This window comes from Phycodurus eques, chromosome 14 (genome assembly GCF_024500275.1).
Source record: "Phycodurus eques isolate BA_2022a chromosome 14, UOR_Pequ_1.1, whole genome shotgun sequence".
Taxonomy (NCBI): domain Eukaryota; kingdom Metazoa; phylum Chordata; class Actinopteri; order Syngnathiformes; family Syngnathidae; genus Phycodurus; species Phycodurus eques.
This window is the reverse complement of record NC_084538.1, coordinates 6700631-6717608: the sequence shown is the minus strand read 5'-3', so window position 1 is coordinate 6717608 and position 16978 is coordinate 6700631. Positions and strand designations below refer to the sequence as shown.

Genomic DNA, 16978 nt, shown 5'->3' with positions numbered 1-16978 from the left:
TTACCATACGTTACTTGCATGGATAGATGAACAAAGTTACATCATTTTTAAATTCTGTATTGTAGTTAAAAAAATAAAAAAATAAATATTTTACCAATTTATTGAAATTGGGGAATTTCCTGTGGGTCACCCAATCATACGAATGTGCCACAGCACAGTGGTTGGGAATCACTGGTCTAAACTCATCAAGTCCACTGTGGAAATGGGATTACGTCCCTGGAAAACTGTGGACTCTTGCACCCCGCTGCTAATGATCATCATCCTTCATTCCCATTCCAAGCCATCGGAGAAAACAATGCAAGGAGTTTGCTTGTTCGAAATCTCCTTCTCACCACAATGACTTAATTTGATCAAAAACATGTATGAATGGGCTCTTCGGTGAAATGGTGAATTATAATTGTTATTATTCTTTTGCATATTAATACAATTAACCCCTTGCTGGGAGACTGTCATCAGCGCCTCCATCTTGGAGACACTCCTCCTCGGCAGCTGTTGCTGTGCCGACGTGGCCCCAGCTGACAGCAGAAGGACTTATACCAACGAGCCTAAAGTTGTAAGACAATCAGAAGTCAATTAAAGCAATAGCAGCCTTTTTTAAGGAGGTTGATACAATTATGGAACAAATATTTTATGGTAATTATGTACAATTTCCATTTGGGAGATTATAATCAGTCTAATACATTCCGTAAATAAAAATGTAATTAAATTAATTATCTCCAGACTATGTAATTATGATTACTGTGGGAAATATGTGTCTGAACAGTCCGGGAAAATATTGTAATTGCAATTCTCCTAAATATTGCATTTGGGATTTGATACGCGATTTAAAAGGTTATTTTACAAACGTATGCCTTCATAAAACTATGTGGTCATCCATTTCAGTCAGTGAAAAATTAAAAGGCACACCTTTTTTTTCTTTTATTATCTGTAAAATAGTGGTATGCTGTTGCTAGTTTGTTAATGGATAAGGCGACTGTCTGCATAGTCTGTCCAATCCCTCAAAAATCAACAGGCCAACTGTTTTTGCTCAAAGCTCGGAAATGGGTTCGTGTTGGAACTTTTACGGCGCCACTGTATAAAACCCCATAAAGAAATTTCTCACTAATCACATTAGCTCGTGTCGCGCAGCCCAGCCTCTTATTATTGCTTGTAAAGAGCTCAACCGGTGTGCCGAGGAGCCACGCAAACTCATCATCTGTTCGCCCCATAACATTCTTTCAAGAAGAGAAGTCGCAATGCATCAGTATCATTTTAGAGTGTGCTCTTGTAAATCCTGTGGTTGAACCGGGATACCAAAGAACATCCGTGGCCGTGTTTCTTCTGTGTGGTTTTGGGTTCTTTATAGCATTCCAACCCTCATCGCTCTCGTTGCGCTTTCCCGATACTCTTTACTTTTGGCTCCTATTCCCAAAACGCCTTACGGACATATTGTCATAAACGTGTCATGCTTGAAATAATTTAAACGACAACTGCTACAAAACCACCATCAAGGCGAACAAATTTAACTTTAACTCAGTGCCAAATTGTAAATTCACTGACCCAACAAATATTTACTTTCTTTATTTTGCCCACCTCTGCTCAACAGCCATGCTGCCTCAGTGTTATTGTACACATATGACAGTGGTCTTTGAGGAATTATCTGCATTCGTTGTTGTGTCTCACAGCCCGCTAACATGTTGATTAGCTTGACACATGACGGACGCTGGACCTTCAAAGTCATCATCCAGCTGCCCGCCGTCTCACGCGGAATGTCAGCTCCTGACATGTTTATCTTGAATTTTGATTCAAAGAATTAGTTAACCTTTATGATGTTAAATCAAGGCTTTGGTGGCAAAAATGCACGCTATGCCTTTAAGGCCTTCACTTACTTGATTTGCATTCTTCATTTCTCAGCGTGTTTGCGTCAAACCATTTTGCCATTAATTGTTTTTGCTGTCTTATCATAGATCCAATTGCAAAGCGGGCCGCCAATTGTGCTTGACATTATTTGCATAATCCAATTAAGATGCTTTACCACTTTAGTGAGTCAATCAATGAACCGACGAACCGAAGACGGCGACGTCAAACGGCCACTTAAACCAAAAGCAGAGGAATAAAAGTTTCATAGCCGAAGCGTTTAAACAATTCCGTCCAATTAGTGTAATAGAACAATGGCTGTACTTCTTTAGCCAGCATTTTTCTACAGAAATCTATCGATCCATCCATTTTCCTATCCATCCATTAGAGTTGCAGGTGAGCTGGAGCCTATCCCAGCTGAATTTGAGCGAGAGGTGAGGTACACCCGGGAATGGTCGCCACTAGGGCACGTGTAGACATTCATGCTCACATTAACCACAGATGTGGATAATCTACAGTCTTCAGTTAACCTAACATGCATGTTTTTGGAATGTGGGAGGCAAAAAAAAAAAAAACAGAGCCGAGAGTCGAACCCCAGACCTTAACTTTGAGGCAGACGTGCTAACCACTAGGCTCACCATGTTGGCCGTCAACAGAAATAAAAAATAACTGACAACAAAATAGATTGTGTGAGCTTGAATAGACAGGCGATGGCTTGCGTACCATCTCCTCTTACCCGTTTAGGTAAAATGGTTCACCTATGGGATATTTGCCGGGAAATTAGACTCATTGATCACATTGTAAGAGCGGTGTTCGGGGAGGGGGGTGGGACGGGTTGACGTCAAGATTTAGCAACCCACCGCTCTCCCCCACTGAAGTTCGCTCCAACATTGGAGAGGGTGGTGTGTGCCAAGCTGCAGTAGGATTTGCATTGAATTTTGAAAATTGTCAAAGTGGACCACCAGGCATCGGCGGCAAATTGGAAGTGACGCCGCCAATTTGCGTCAAAGGGCAGTGGAGGTGTACCAGGCACACATTAGCATTTGAATAATCTTGCAACGGGCGTTGAAAATACTGAAAAACAATGACAGGAACTTAATTTTTTTTACTTAATAACTGCGAATGACCACATAGCTTTAGCCATTATCAAGCTAACAACAACATAGCATTATTTTCTTGGTAATGCCATTGCATTGCTTCGCTTGGGGCAAAAGTGTGCCTTTTTATTTTTTAGGCTAGCACAGCTAACAGCAACATAGCATTATTTTGTGGGTTATACATTGCTTGGAGAACACAAAGACGTCTTTGTTGATTTTTTTAATTTATTTTTTTAGGAATGAGCAGACTATGCAGACAGTCACATAGTATTTTCTTCAGCTCACTAAACATCTAAAGGATTAACTCCCAAAGTTTGTTTTGCTTTTTATTTGGCTTTTTCTCTCATTTTTTCTTGTGATGCCCCCACAAAATAATATCCAGTGGCTAATTTCTCTTTATTCTTGTGTGACCATTAAGAATGCTAAAATACATATTAAAACGCTGCCTGTAGAATCAAAGGTTTTATGGTGGTTTCTAATAGGACACATTGTTTTGAAATAAGAACAATTTGGAAGCCAACCAGTTTGCGTTTCACCTTACAGCCAGCCTTCACCACCTAACAGTCCTCACTGGGAACTCCATCTGCCTCAATTAGCACCAAAGAGTAATTAGCTTAAAAAACGGCGCATGGTCTCAATACCGTGCAAACATTAATTAGGACATTTAACTACATTTTGAATACAACAAAAACTAATCGGGTTAAAATATGACAGATCTCTCTGAGAAGGCGGCGTCTGTCAGCAACTTGATGCCACTTCCCCCTTGTTTGCCGTCATCCATTAAAACACGGCTTTCATCTCACCTCTCCCGCTTGTCGTACTTTACGGATTTATTTTGGTGCTATGTGAAACCGAGTGGAGCTGGCGAAGTTATTGAGTCGATGAAAAATGAGCTCCGGAATGCTCTGAAACGTGTCGTCGCTCGCTCCCATTTACAACGGATGTTAATGCACACTTGTTTCCTTTTGGGAATACCTGAATGGCGTGCGATGGCAAGGACCTTTTGTCCGAATACTTCTTCAGTGACGGTCAGGATGACGACTGATTGGCTTCCTGCTAGCTAGCGTATAGCACCTGCCCCCCACTGACACTATCTTGGATGCCATCCGATACACAAACACCCAGGTCAAATGACTTCCCTTGAAGTGGACACGCACCAAAGCCACTCATCAAACCCAGTGAGACATCAACAAACTGTCATGTCATGTGTGTCAACAGAAATTTAAAAGGCGGCGCAGTGTTCAGTGTGCTCAGACTGTTACATGTGATCATATGCCCAAGTGTTTATCTTTAGACTTCAGAAGTTCCGTACACTCTGTTCCAACTAGTTGTGGACAATTGTACGTTCATCATCACAAGGCAGCTCCATGTTTGCTAGATTTTTGTAGGTCGTCGTCATCTTTACACTTTTTAAAGCAGCATGCGGCTCAATGGCCAAGGTTTGAACAATTGTATGTTTGTTATCACGACGCGGCTTGATGTTTGGTCTCATTGTAACAGGCTGCTACATGTCATCAGATAACCACGTCTTTGTCTTTAGACTTAAAAACTCTTGCTCGCTGTGTTTTCTGACTGTAAACAGTTGTATGTTTGTCATAACGTAGCATCTTGACATCTACTCTTTGTCTTTAGAATGAGCGAAACAGCATGTGGCTCATTCCCCAGGGTTATTATTGCACGTTGTGGTCCATGTAACTGAACAGTTGCATATTTGTGATCACATGATGGCTTGTTTTTTTAGTGTAAAGGGCTTCTCATGTCTTTGTCTTTAGACTTGGTGAAGTAGCATGTGGCTCACATATACATAATTAATTTATCTGATCCTCTTCAGCGTAATATTTTCTATTGCCGTTTCTAAAGTTATGGTTCGTGGAAGTCTCTTAAATCAGAAGCTATAACATTTGATCTGGATTTCATCAAGATTTTACATTTACCCGCAACTTACCAGCAATTTAACATTGAAAATCCCCACGAGATGTTCCCAGTCTGTCTAATGTAATCAAGTCATAGAGATACCACATAGTACTTTCCTGTTGCGACAATCCCAAAATCCATCCATCCATCCATTTTCAACACCACTTATCCTGGTTAGAGCCGCGGGGCGCTGGAGCCTATCCCAGCTGACTTCGGGCGAAAGGCGGACTACACCCTGAACTGGTCGCCAGTCAGCCGCAGGGCACATATAGACATGGACAACCATTCGCACTAACATTCACACCGTCACTGAGTGGGAACTGAACCCACGCTGCCCGCACCAAAGTCAGGCGAGTGTACCACTACACCATCAGTGACAATCCCAAAATACCGTTGTCAACTCATTGACTTCGCACATGACAGACACACGCTTAAGCCTTGGCGGAGGTCTGCTTTCATTTAGCAAGCATCCCGCAAACATGCTTGTGTAATTTAGTCCCAGGATTGGAATACCCTTCCCGCTCGCTTGAGGCTTCCCAGTGTGTACAGTACCGTATATCAGTGTTGAAGTGGTTTTGAAGCTCCAGTCAGCACTGGAACCGCTGGACTGCGTTTGGGGGTCATTGTCTCATGGACAGTATTTTAATGGGGGGCGTGTGTAGCAGCCAGCACCACGTGGTGGACACAGGCTGGTATTAGCATGTAGTGAGGTCGTGGGGAGGGAGTGGATGTGTCACAGTGCATCGTCCGTCAACGCGGTGGGTTACTGTCCGCTGCCACACTCCCACTCATTTATGGGCCTGAGCCTGATTGCCTCTAAGGGGGGCGCTCTGTGTATTGTTATTGGTGCTTGACTGCCTCAGAAGCAAGGAGCGCAACAGACCCACATTTCGCCCTATATTTAATTATTAATAGAATTATGTGCTGTACAGTTGCTTGGCTTGTAAATGGCCACAACATGAGTTCCGTATGCACAATTGATGAGTTGTAGTACAAGTGCTGCATCAACAGTAATGAAATACATAATTGTGATTTTGTCAGGTTAGTAATATAGGATTCTTAATTATCCAACTGTTTTTCTGTCAAACAATCAACAGGTCTCATTAACCCCAGCCTCCTCCACCCAAAAAAAAACAAACAAAAGAATTTAAAAAAAAAAAAAACAACTGCACGGACCTGGGTTTTAAGGTCACGGCTCGGTTCACATTGGGGAAAGTAAAGGAACAAAATGCAAAACATAAAACTGCTTTTGTGTAAGGGTAACCGTTTGAACAGTCTGAATTAATATATCTGTGTATATACATTTAGGCAGTTTATGTTTTTTCTTTGCGCCTCATTAGGTGTACCTAATGTTGTGGCCAGTAAGGGTGAGCATATTTGTAGTAGTAGGGAGTTATAATGTGTAGAGCAATTTGATTCTTCTTATTTTTGTTTTTTTTTAAAGAACCACATTTCGTGTGTGAGTGCGATCGTGTGTGTGTGCACGTGCAGCAGAGTGGTGAGTTGTTCACAGACACGCTAAAGTGTGTGTATGCGCCGCCGTCGCTATCCACCATGACATTCCAGCTATCAATGACGGCAAACGCTCAGTCAAAACACGTCAATTATTCCCAATTCCCCCCCCCACCCCCCATGTGTTGACGATTAGTATTGGCTTCCCCGGTCAAGGGCGGCACGACATGCTTCTTTTCAGTGGTACATTGCAATAAGTGAAGAGGAAACGCATAGATAAAAAAAAACATAGTCCACGACCATCAACGCTGTGAGAGGAGATAAAGATATATCACCATCCCATTACTATGGTAACTAGCTGCTATATTCAGAGCTGACCGCCTGTGTTTCTTCCCCCCGCAGTGACGAGAGCTGACAGGCACACACGCGCACACACGCACACACACACACACACACCCACCCAAGGAGGATGTTGAAGAAGCTCCCTGTTAAATATACACATGCGCCCAATACGGACCGACCGATACAGGAGCACTGCATCTAATATTTGGGTGGGAAATGCACTTCATTTTTAAGAAATAATAAATTGAATGTAAAAATAAATAAATAAATCAAATTCATGCACAGAGGAAGTTGAAGATGCTCCTTGTGAAATGTAAACTTGTGGCCAATAGGCCAACCATTACGGGGCAGTTTATATTTCTGTGGGGAAAGGCATTTATTTCAAGAGAAAATATTAAATGGATTTTTATTACATACATCGTTACAATTATTTCCACACACTGACTCACTCACACACACAGAGGATATTAAATATGCTTTTAAGTATTAAAACATCCATAATTGGGACATCGTATTAAACAAATTAAAAAAATAAAGGGAAAATCATAAGTAAATTAAATAAAAATCACATTCAAACACTGAGGATGAGATGCTGCTTGTGAAACATTCAAAGCAGCCAATACAGGGACCCAACCTAATGCTCGATTGGTAAATTCAATTTTTGTTTAAATTGTTTTAAAAGATGGATTTACACACAAAGAGGTGTTCCTGGTGACATATTCAAAGCAGTTGATACACACCAACCAATAAAGGGACCTAGAGAAAGCGCATGCACTTTAAATTTGACTTTTTTTAAAGTTCACATTCACACACAAATGAAGTTTAAGATGCCCCTTTTGAAATATACACCTGTGGCCTATGCAGATCGACCAATTCTGGAGCCCAACATGTAATAATAGGGTGGGAAAAGAACTGGGTTTTTTTCACCAAGACGTAAGGTTAAATTGAATTAACATATTCATGGTCTGTGGGTTTTGTTTGTAGTTTGTTTGGCGAGCACAAGAAGATTAATGAAAGAGGAACATAGAATGACTAGCAAATGTAACGCTGATGCTGCTCAGCCCTTTTTTGTATTTTAGGAATTTGCTCCAGCAGCAGATGATGTATGTGATTATTATGCCCCAGTTCTGCGATTCCTTAAGTTGCGTACATTAAAAGTGACAGTTGCTGCCTCTGGATAGAAATGATTATTACATCCACATGCAACAATATGCCAGCATTTCCATTTTTTTTTTGCAGCACCACAGACAACTCAGAAAAGATTAACGTTTACTTTACATTTTAGTTTTTTTTTTTTGGGTGGGGTGGGGGGCTGACTTGATCATAAATAGGATACGGAGGCAATTCGTTGGAGTGAGAACTTCTAAGCGCGGGGTCATTTATTTTTCAAACGCCGCTGTCATCTGGTGGGTTGCCCTTTGCCGAGCTAGAAAAAGGATGAATAATACACAGCTTGTATTTTTATGTTTCAGCATGTTGCCTTTTAATGTACATATCTTATTGATGTTATGGATTTATTATTTTGGGTTGTCAGGGCCCCATAGGTTATGAAATTAAGATGTTCAGGGTGATATTATTTCCATTCATTTCCTTTTGGAATACTGAAGTTTTGGAGGGATTCAGCACCTCTTTTAATATATTTTGCAGTGCACTTGTGTTAATACAGTTTTTTACTATTTCAATTGGAATAAATATGTAAATATTTAAAATCATAACATAAATACTATGAATAATTTAGGGCATTGAAATTCAGTTGAAGATGTAAACATAATATTGCATTAGTATAATATATATAATTTCATATATATATATATATATATATATATATATATACAGTATATGTTTTCCATGTTTAGGTTTTTTTTCTATATCAATTGGTTTTGTCATTTATATATCTGAAGTCATAACATGGATGATATAGATAATTTGGGACATTACAGTTCTTGTCAAACTGTATATATCTTTTACTCGTATATTTTATAGTGTGTTTTTTTCTTGTTTGTTTTTATACATTTAAAGTATCGATATAATATATACAAATGTATTTATTGATTTTTATTTTATTTTATTGTACTAAATAATCCCGCAATGGGGAATTTAACTTCAACAAAAAAACATTTTTTATTTCTGCTCTTTATTGTATAGTATAGTACTTTTTTGTTCATTCATGTGTTCAGTTTTACTGTTACAATACTTTTACCATTTACCTATTCATACCATAAATAACTGGGAAACATTATAAAAAATACACGTTATTCTTATTGAATATTTTCTGTGTGACTGTCTTTATTGACATTGCTGCATCATCAATGCAACAAATTCCTATGTAGTTATTTAATGGAAAATGAATACAGGCAAACATGCAACAGTTTTAAGCAGTACGGACCACAAATAATTATTTACAGCTTATTCAATATTACCGCAGTACACTACTGGAATTTGTAGTTTATTAAAAAGAGCATTTTGACTTTGGGCAAGAAAAGAGAAACGGTTTACAATAGGTGTTTTTTTACTTTTTGGGCCTTGTCTTTTCATGCAGCCATACTGCCATCTGTCGCGGCTAGGTGGTACTGCACACTCTCCTGTGTTTTTTCGAAGCACTGTCTTGTTGACATCATTCTTTGTTTTGTCCAAAACTCGGAATTTTTATCAACAGTGCTCATCTAGAGCATATTGTCTTTATACTAGGTACACTTGGAGTGGACATTTCACATTCTGTGCATTATAAACAAGAAAAAAGAAAAAAAACAAGAAAATGATGCGATAAGACTAGAGGAAAAGTGGTGGTCGTAGATGGAGGACAGCAGGGGGGAGGGATGGCTGCCGTTTCATCATCATTCAATCAGACAAACATGGCCCTCAAGCCCAAACGGCGAGACCCTCCGCGATTCTCTCGAATTAGGGAGATTAGCGGCAAAGCGCATAATGCAGGATGATGGAATTTGTCATCATTTGCATTGTCCTGGAAAGATCGGGCTTGATAGAGCGATGCGTGGCAGTGCTTGTCATGTCCCCACGGGCAGGTCACACACACACACACGCGCGCGCACACACACACATGCACACAGAGCGAGGGAGGCTTGGCAGAAATGATTTTTGCGATATGTGCATCAGTCGTAAAAAGCCTCACAACCAATTTGTCAAAAGATCGGAGGTGGCGACAGTTGAAGGCAGTCAGGGCCATTTCCCTAACGCCATGAAAAAAGCATGCCCTTCCATCAGTCCGACCCCAGTCATGGTTTAGCTTTGTTTCTTTCATATAGGAAGGACGATATAGCAATATATTTGAGGAAAACCATGTACAGTAGATGGTATTGTTGTATTTTTCGAGAGGTACCGATTGTATCACGATGCAAAGATAATCGATACGTTGTAAGGAAACCATAAATGATGCAGTACGACTCGGAATCACAGAGTAAGTTGGCGTCGTGATACGATATTGCAATATTTTTCTAATGATACCATACATATCACGACACAGCAATAATTGATATATTGAAAGAAAACCATGTACGATAAAAAGATCACAACGTTGGAATTATAGATGAGATACGCATCGCCACAGATTTGAAAGAGGCACCTGTGTGAGTCGGCAGCCTGTTCAAATAGTTCAGCTAACTTTGTCCTTTTTCTTTGTGCTTTTCCACACATTCTAGCCTTTTATATTTATTTTATGTCATGCTAAACCGTTTTGCTTAATTAACAGTGTTTTCAATGTGACATGTTTTGCCAGAGAATATCACCGCTTGTTGTTATTGTGTGCGATTGACAATCGGCAGCCTGTTTACAGCAGCTGTTAGAAAACTGCAGTTGTTTGTTTACATTCAACCTTCCGCTTGTATGAAACCTGAGTGACGTCATGTGCGCTGTGATCGCAAGATTCCAATTTCAGAAGCTCGGCGCCCTCATGCTGATCAGTGGAGACTTCAATCGTGGTCCTCTCTCTTATTGGCAAACAACTTCAAACAACACGTACACCAGGTGTGTCCAAACTGCGGCCCGTGGGCCATTAATGGCCCTCCGTCCATTTTTGTAATCATCCCGCAGCATACACAAAAAAATTAGTGTTTGACACGGCCCAATACACTATTGGGTGTGGGTGTTGAAAAAGTGGGGCGGGGGTAGCGACACACACATCCCACATGGATGCGACGCACTTACGACTACTACTAATATTAATAAATTGGTTTTCTATAGAGCTTTTCTAGATATGCAATGAAACAATTTGCATCTAAAATAGTAAGAAAATGTTACCTCAGGAATAAAGATAATTCATTTTCAGAAGAAAAAAATGTTTCTTCCACTTTCGGTTGCGTGTCAAGGTCTAAATTTGTGAACGTATCACATGAATGATAAAATGGTGATCCTCAGGTAAACGCTGCTTTAAATATTGTTAGTTTACTCCAGATTGCTCTTGTTTTGGTTCTGAATCTGAAGATCTGCTCAGGGCAGGGGCAGATCTATTCTAGTGGGATACAGTGCTGCGAGCCACCCCAAAATCATGAAAAATCCCAAACCTTTTGCCTTGAATAGAAAGCTGATGTAGCCGTTTTTCCAAAATAACTACAATATGTAATACCTTGATTCATTGGTTTTAGCATGTTTAATAAAGACGAACAATTTCAAAGTGGCCCTTCCATCCTTTGATTTTTCTGTCTGCAGCCCCCGGAGGAAAAAGTTTGTACACCCCTGTAATGTCGACCGTGCGACAAGAGGGAATAAAACTCTGCACCTCCTGTTTGCGAAATGCCAATGTGAAGAGAGTTCTTGTATATTTTAATTGGAAAATAATATTTATTTATTCATGATATCTCAATTATTGTTTTTGGTGTTCGATGTACATCACTTGGTTACAACTGCACTTGTTGTTAAAGTGCTCTAGAAATAAAGTCGAGTTGAGTCGTAACTCATGCTATGAAATTGCATTATTTTTCCAATGATATCTGTTCATATCACGATGCAGCGGTATTTTGGTAGAAAACCATGTAAGATGCGTCACAACTCAAAATTAGGAATAAGAATCGCTGAGTAACTCATGATACAATATTATTGCCAGATAGTATCAATCACGAACAATACCAGTTGATAGAGTGTTATTTTTCTCCAACATTTTTTTTTTTGGTGGGGGGAGGCGCCACTGTATTGGGCAAAAAGCTTGTATGTTCGAATGAAAAGGCGGAATTCGGACATTCACAACATATTGAAAAGTCAAAATTATCATCAAATGTCATATACCAATATATTGATGCTGTTGTTTTGATAATGTAACACGCACAATATCGCCATTTTGTCCTGCTCCCAATAGAAGCGGTATGTTACATTTGTACACAATACAGAGCTCAACATTTGAAAATCCCAGCAGGAAAAAAAACAAGCACTTATTTGAGTGATGGAGAGAGAGGACATGTTTGTTTATTCATGCCCATCGGCATTGGCGATACGCCTCCCCTTAGTGTCCCACTGTCAGCCCCACCCCCCCGCCCCCTCCCCCACCAACCCCGACCTTGGTTGGCGATTGAGCGGCAGCCCTCTCCGACCAGCATAAAGTTGACCAGAGCTGACATGACAGTGCATATCTCTCACTCTGTGTGTGTCTGTGTGTGTGTGTAGTGGGCACGTCAAGGGCAGACATGCGGGTACGTTTGGGGGGGGGTTGGATTTTGTCCCTGGGGGGGGTTGGATTTTGTCCCTGTCTGGTGTGACCCACGTGTTAAATTCAGTCTCCATTTTGTGAACATTTTACGTATTTTTAAATATGTTTGACCTGATAAAATTATGTCGTAAGACATCAGAGGGCATGAAGAAATGTCTTTTGTGCACTTCACAGGGCTATTTATGTGTGTACATTAAGTAACACTAATTTCATGTGACATTTGTGCTTACACGGCCAAGGCTCAGAATAGGGCACACATGAAAACAATTCAGTTCAGATAGGGTGAGCACTATTTCGCCAAGTCGCTGGTTTTTATTTTTATTTTTTAGGAGGGGGGGTTGGACCTAGCCTCTGTTATTCGCTGAGAAAATAATCTATTCGGTTTTTGTGTTTGGGCTGAGGCGCTGAAAGTATTACTTTGTTGCCTTCGTGTGGCATCATGGTGTTCTTGCTTCTCTCCCAGTGCAGATACGAGTAGCCTTTGTAGTGTACTTTGCGTTACGATTTGCCTCCCTGACATTTACTATTGTGGTACTTTTATTACTTATACCGTTTGTGTAAAGTGCTAGAGCGCATCGAACGTATCCCCGTGAAAAACAGAAGTTCACCGTACGTAATTATAAAAGCCCCAAATGATTAGGGCCTCTTGAACTTGATTTAATTAATTTTAGACCAAATAAATTTACATTTTGAGGGCTTTTCTCAACTGAAAAACTCACCAAATTCTTCAGGCGTGTTCATCCTGGTGAAACTTTTCTTATTTGTTGGGTTATAGGCGTGACCGGCCTGTACAGTAGTGGCACATACACTAATGTTTTGAAAATTCAGCCCCTGAACACTATGAGTCAGTCAGAGTTGGATTTAGCAGCATGAAATTTGGTGAGCAGACCTACAAAAAAGCTTTGACAACCTATCCTGAAAAGGCACATGAAGTAAGCCACTTTGGTCGGGAATTTTCTGGACTCAAATAAGAAATGAATCAAGCATAACAATCAAACACAAAATCTTTTTTTTTTCTGTTCTGGAAGGCAAGTAAATAATTACAATCATACAAAACATATTTTTTATCACAAATATGATTTGGGTTAAAGGGTTTCACCATCCCCTTGTTCAGAATATATATATTTTTTTTTAGCTAAACACTGTATTTGCCAAACCTGAAATATTCAGTAAAGAGGACAAGAGACTCGACAACAATAAATACTTGTTGGAGTTTTGTCACATGGATTAAAAAATGTACCTCACAGGGAACCAAAATTGTAGCGAAGACTTCACCGTTTCGAATAAATGACAACATTCAAGATGGCAGTTGTTGCGTGAACGCGACATCCTTGTGTTGGCGTCTGCTTCAAAGTTTTGTCTTCGTTTACCCTAAACTGAGTCCACATTTGGGAAACATGACACTGTGGCAAAAATGACAAATGTTCCTCCGTGTGGTTAAAAAGTCAAACAAAGACTGCTTTATTTGGCTCTTACTGCTTAAGCGCAGCATCTTTCTGCTAGATTGCTATTGCGAAAACATTTTTCTGTATCCACTACAAAAAAAAAAAAATAATCCAGTTGAAGCGGTTCTACAAAATGATTGCTACCACAGCAGATGTGGTAGGACAAAAAAAACAAAAAACTTTGCATTTTAGTGTTGCTCCTTTTGTCGTGGATATCTGCTTCTGATTGGGGCTCATTTGAGCAAATTCTCGAGTAGGAGTTTTTGTCAGCCCTGGAGTTTGCCCAAAATGGCAGATTTAAACCAAAATGGCCAAGTTCCTTTTCAATTTCAGGCATGGTTTCTTGAGAATTTTTTTTTTGGGGGGGGGGGGGGGTTGTCTCCTGTTAATATTTAATGTAATTTTTCGGAATAAAACCTGTGCCTGGTTTTTGATGTACACTTGGGCCTACTACGCCACTGTATTATAATGTTAGTACTTGGGAGAGCTAAATATTTTTGTGAAGAGGTATTTGGTGTAACCACTACCATAGTGTAGAAAAATAATGATAATGCAATAAAAACATACGCATTATAAATGGTGTAGTTAAACAACTTAAGATATTTGATGCCTAATACTGTTTGCATGTGCCCTTGCATTAAGCAACATTACACCCTTTTAATAAACGTATTTTACACATTTTGGATGCTCGTTTTCCTGCTTAAATTATGCATGCAAAAAACTCTGCAATTAGAAACACCTCAGACAATAGAACTGAAAGTGGAAGTTGTAACTCCTTAATAAACGCCTTATATTCTCTTAACTAACTCTTCAGTTTTCTTTAGAAGGAAAAAAAAATCTATGCTATAGAGGTTACCCAACTTGAGTTTTTTGAGATATGAGCCGTCGCTGTGCCAATTCTTTTTTTTTTTTTTTTTGTCTTGAGTTGTGAGCAAAGCTGTGGTGGCAGTGAACTTCACAATAAACGGCAGTTTGCCAGAAAGTAAAGAATTCTTCCAACGAAAGTGGCCAAGTGTTTTCTTCAAGCTGCTTATTGCCCCTCCCACTTGATCTTTACTGTACAACTAAATATAAAACAAAAATAATTACGTGTATTTAACAAAACCACATTAACTTTGTCCTACGAAAATATGCTCGCTTAACGGTAACACACTATGCCAAATTTAGATTAACAAAACTAGCATTGATGTAGCGGGAATTGTAATCCTTTAAAACGACATACAATGTATTTCAACACAATCGTTAGAAAAACAATGCAGCCAGAGCACAAAACAATATTCAGATATATATTCTTTGTCGGCTGCAACAAACGACTAATGTTACTGCAGCTTCTTTGCTGCAGTCTTCTTCTGCGTTTCATCATCAAATCTACTTGTAGTATGCCTGTATGTATTGTAATGCCCCCTAGTGGCTAAGACACTCACACCAGAATGAGCAGCACAATGCCATTGAATTATCATGATACACAAACTGTTTGATTATGTTATTACTGTATATTATAATACTGTAGAGTGCTATTTTTCTTAGATAGAAAACGTTTTTTAAAATTTTTGTTGCTTTTTGGGCTGCTAGAATGGACTACTGGCATTTCCTTCCATTTAAAATGGGGAAAGATAATTTGAGATACGATTGTAATTTGAGATACGAGTGTATGCATGTTTTGAGTTACGGGTGGGGTCAAACAACAAATTCAACTCACAAGTCAAGGCACTACTGTATAAGATTTTAGGTGAAGTGTCCCATTGAAGAAATGAACTTAAATAGGAATTGAATCTCACTTGAATTAATTGGGTAATAACACATCATACAATTTGTTTAGAAAGTGCAATTTGTGACTCGATTTTCCCATCAAAATCCCACTAACCGACGCTAACAAGAGTCATATTTGTTCAAGGGTAAACAACATGGAAATGTGGTAATGATACACTCTGTTTGGGGAAAGTGTATTTAAGAAGCGACAACATAGCCACAGCAACCAGACTTTTTTTTTTTTGGGGTCCAGTATGAGGGCTTCATGTCATGGGTAGTACTTTTTAAGCAGTATATCATGGTCAGAACATGTTGGCACATGGCTAAAAATATAGCAGCAAAGCAATAAAATCCAAGCTGCTGGTGCCGTGTGGACGCAAGTAACGTCACGGCAGTTTCAGCTCGTCATTCATCACTGCTACAGTGCTACCTTCACGTCCCAAAGTGTTTCAGTGTCATGATCGTTAGTCAGAAAAGCTGAACAAAAAGGCTAAACATGATTGTGGAGTTAATTGATATTGCTGGTCACTGGCTATCTCGTGGAATATTGTAGTTGTTTAGTTTGTTAAAAGTTTTCATTTGTTTTTTTTTTCCATCTGAGTTTGAGCTGTCCTGTTTTGTCGGTGGTCCTTGAATCTCTGATTCTCTCGATGTAGCTACTAATAACCAATTAACCAACCCACTAATTTGCCACACATTATTGTGTGTAAATGCTAAACGGTGAATTTAACGACTTACACTGTTTGTGTATAGTGCTACTTCAGATATTTGTTTGCCCATGTGTGATGTCACTTCAGTTTGTGCTAGCGTGTTATTTAGGCTAGTATGTGAGCGTATACTATGGATGAACCTCACGTGAATATGGTTCGTTTGTTTGTTTTGAATAGCTGAACTACTGAATAGGGTCCTTTATGTAACATAGGTTCATGATTGTCTACATGGTATTGATGCTTTGCAGATTATTATTATTTTTTTTATTCATTTCTTTTTTTGGTCTGTGTTGTTACTACAGGCCCACATTAAATTAATCAATCCAAATAGAATACGAGTATCAGCTTTAAGTGCTTTGCTGCCATCTTGTAGCATCCATTGGTAATTGCAAATGCTTTTTCGGGGGCGTCAGTTATTTGCAGGTTTTTGTCATTCGCGACAGGACTCTGTACCTATCCCCCGTGAACAGCAGGGGATAGAGAACACCACAAAGCCAAAGAAAAAGTAAAACCTTTTTGCACAGTTATTCGATATTTAGCTCACTGAGGTGAAGTCTCGCAAGATGAGTCTCACATGATGTCATGCGGCGGTTATGCGACTTTTGAGATTAAAAAAAAATAGGGCTAAAGTCACAAAGAAAAGAAACGTAATTAGAGGAATTTCATTTTAGAGATTCTGAAGTCACACAACCGCCGCATGACATCGTGTGAGACTTCAGTTCAGTCAACACCGATATCGATAAACAATGCAATTAATCGAGTAAAAGATGGCCGTATGGG

The 16978-nt window shown here is 39.5% G+C and overlaps 1 protein-coding gene across 1 annotated transcript in view; it reads left to right on the top strand.

Annotated features, from left to right (window-relative positions):
• Window positions 1-16978, top strand: part of dph6 (diphthamine biosynthesis 6) — a 78746-nt gene that overhangs the window by 45644 nt on the left and 16124 nt on the right. The gene's annotated exons all lie outside the window — the stretch shown is intronic.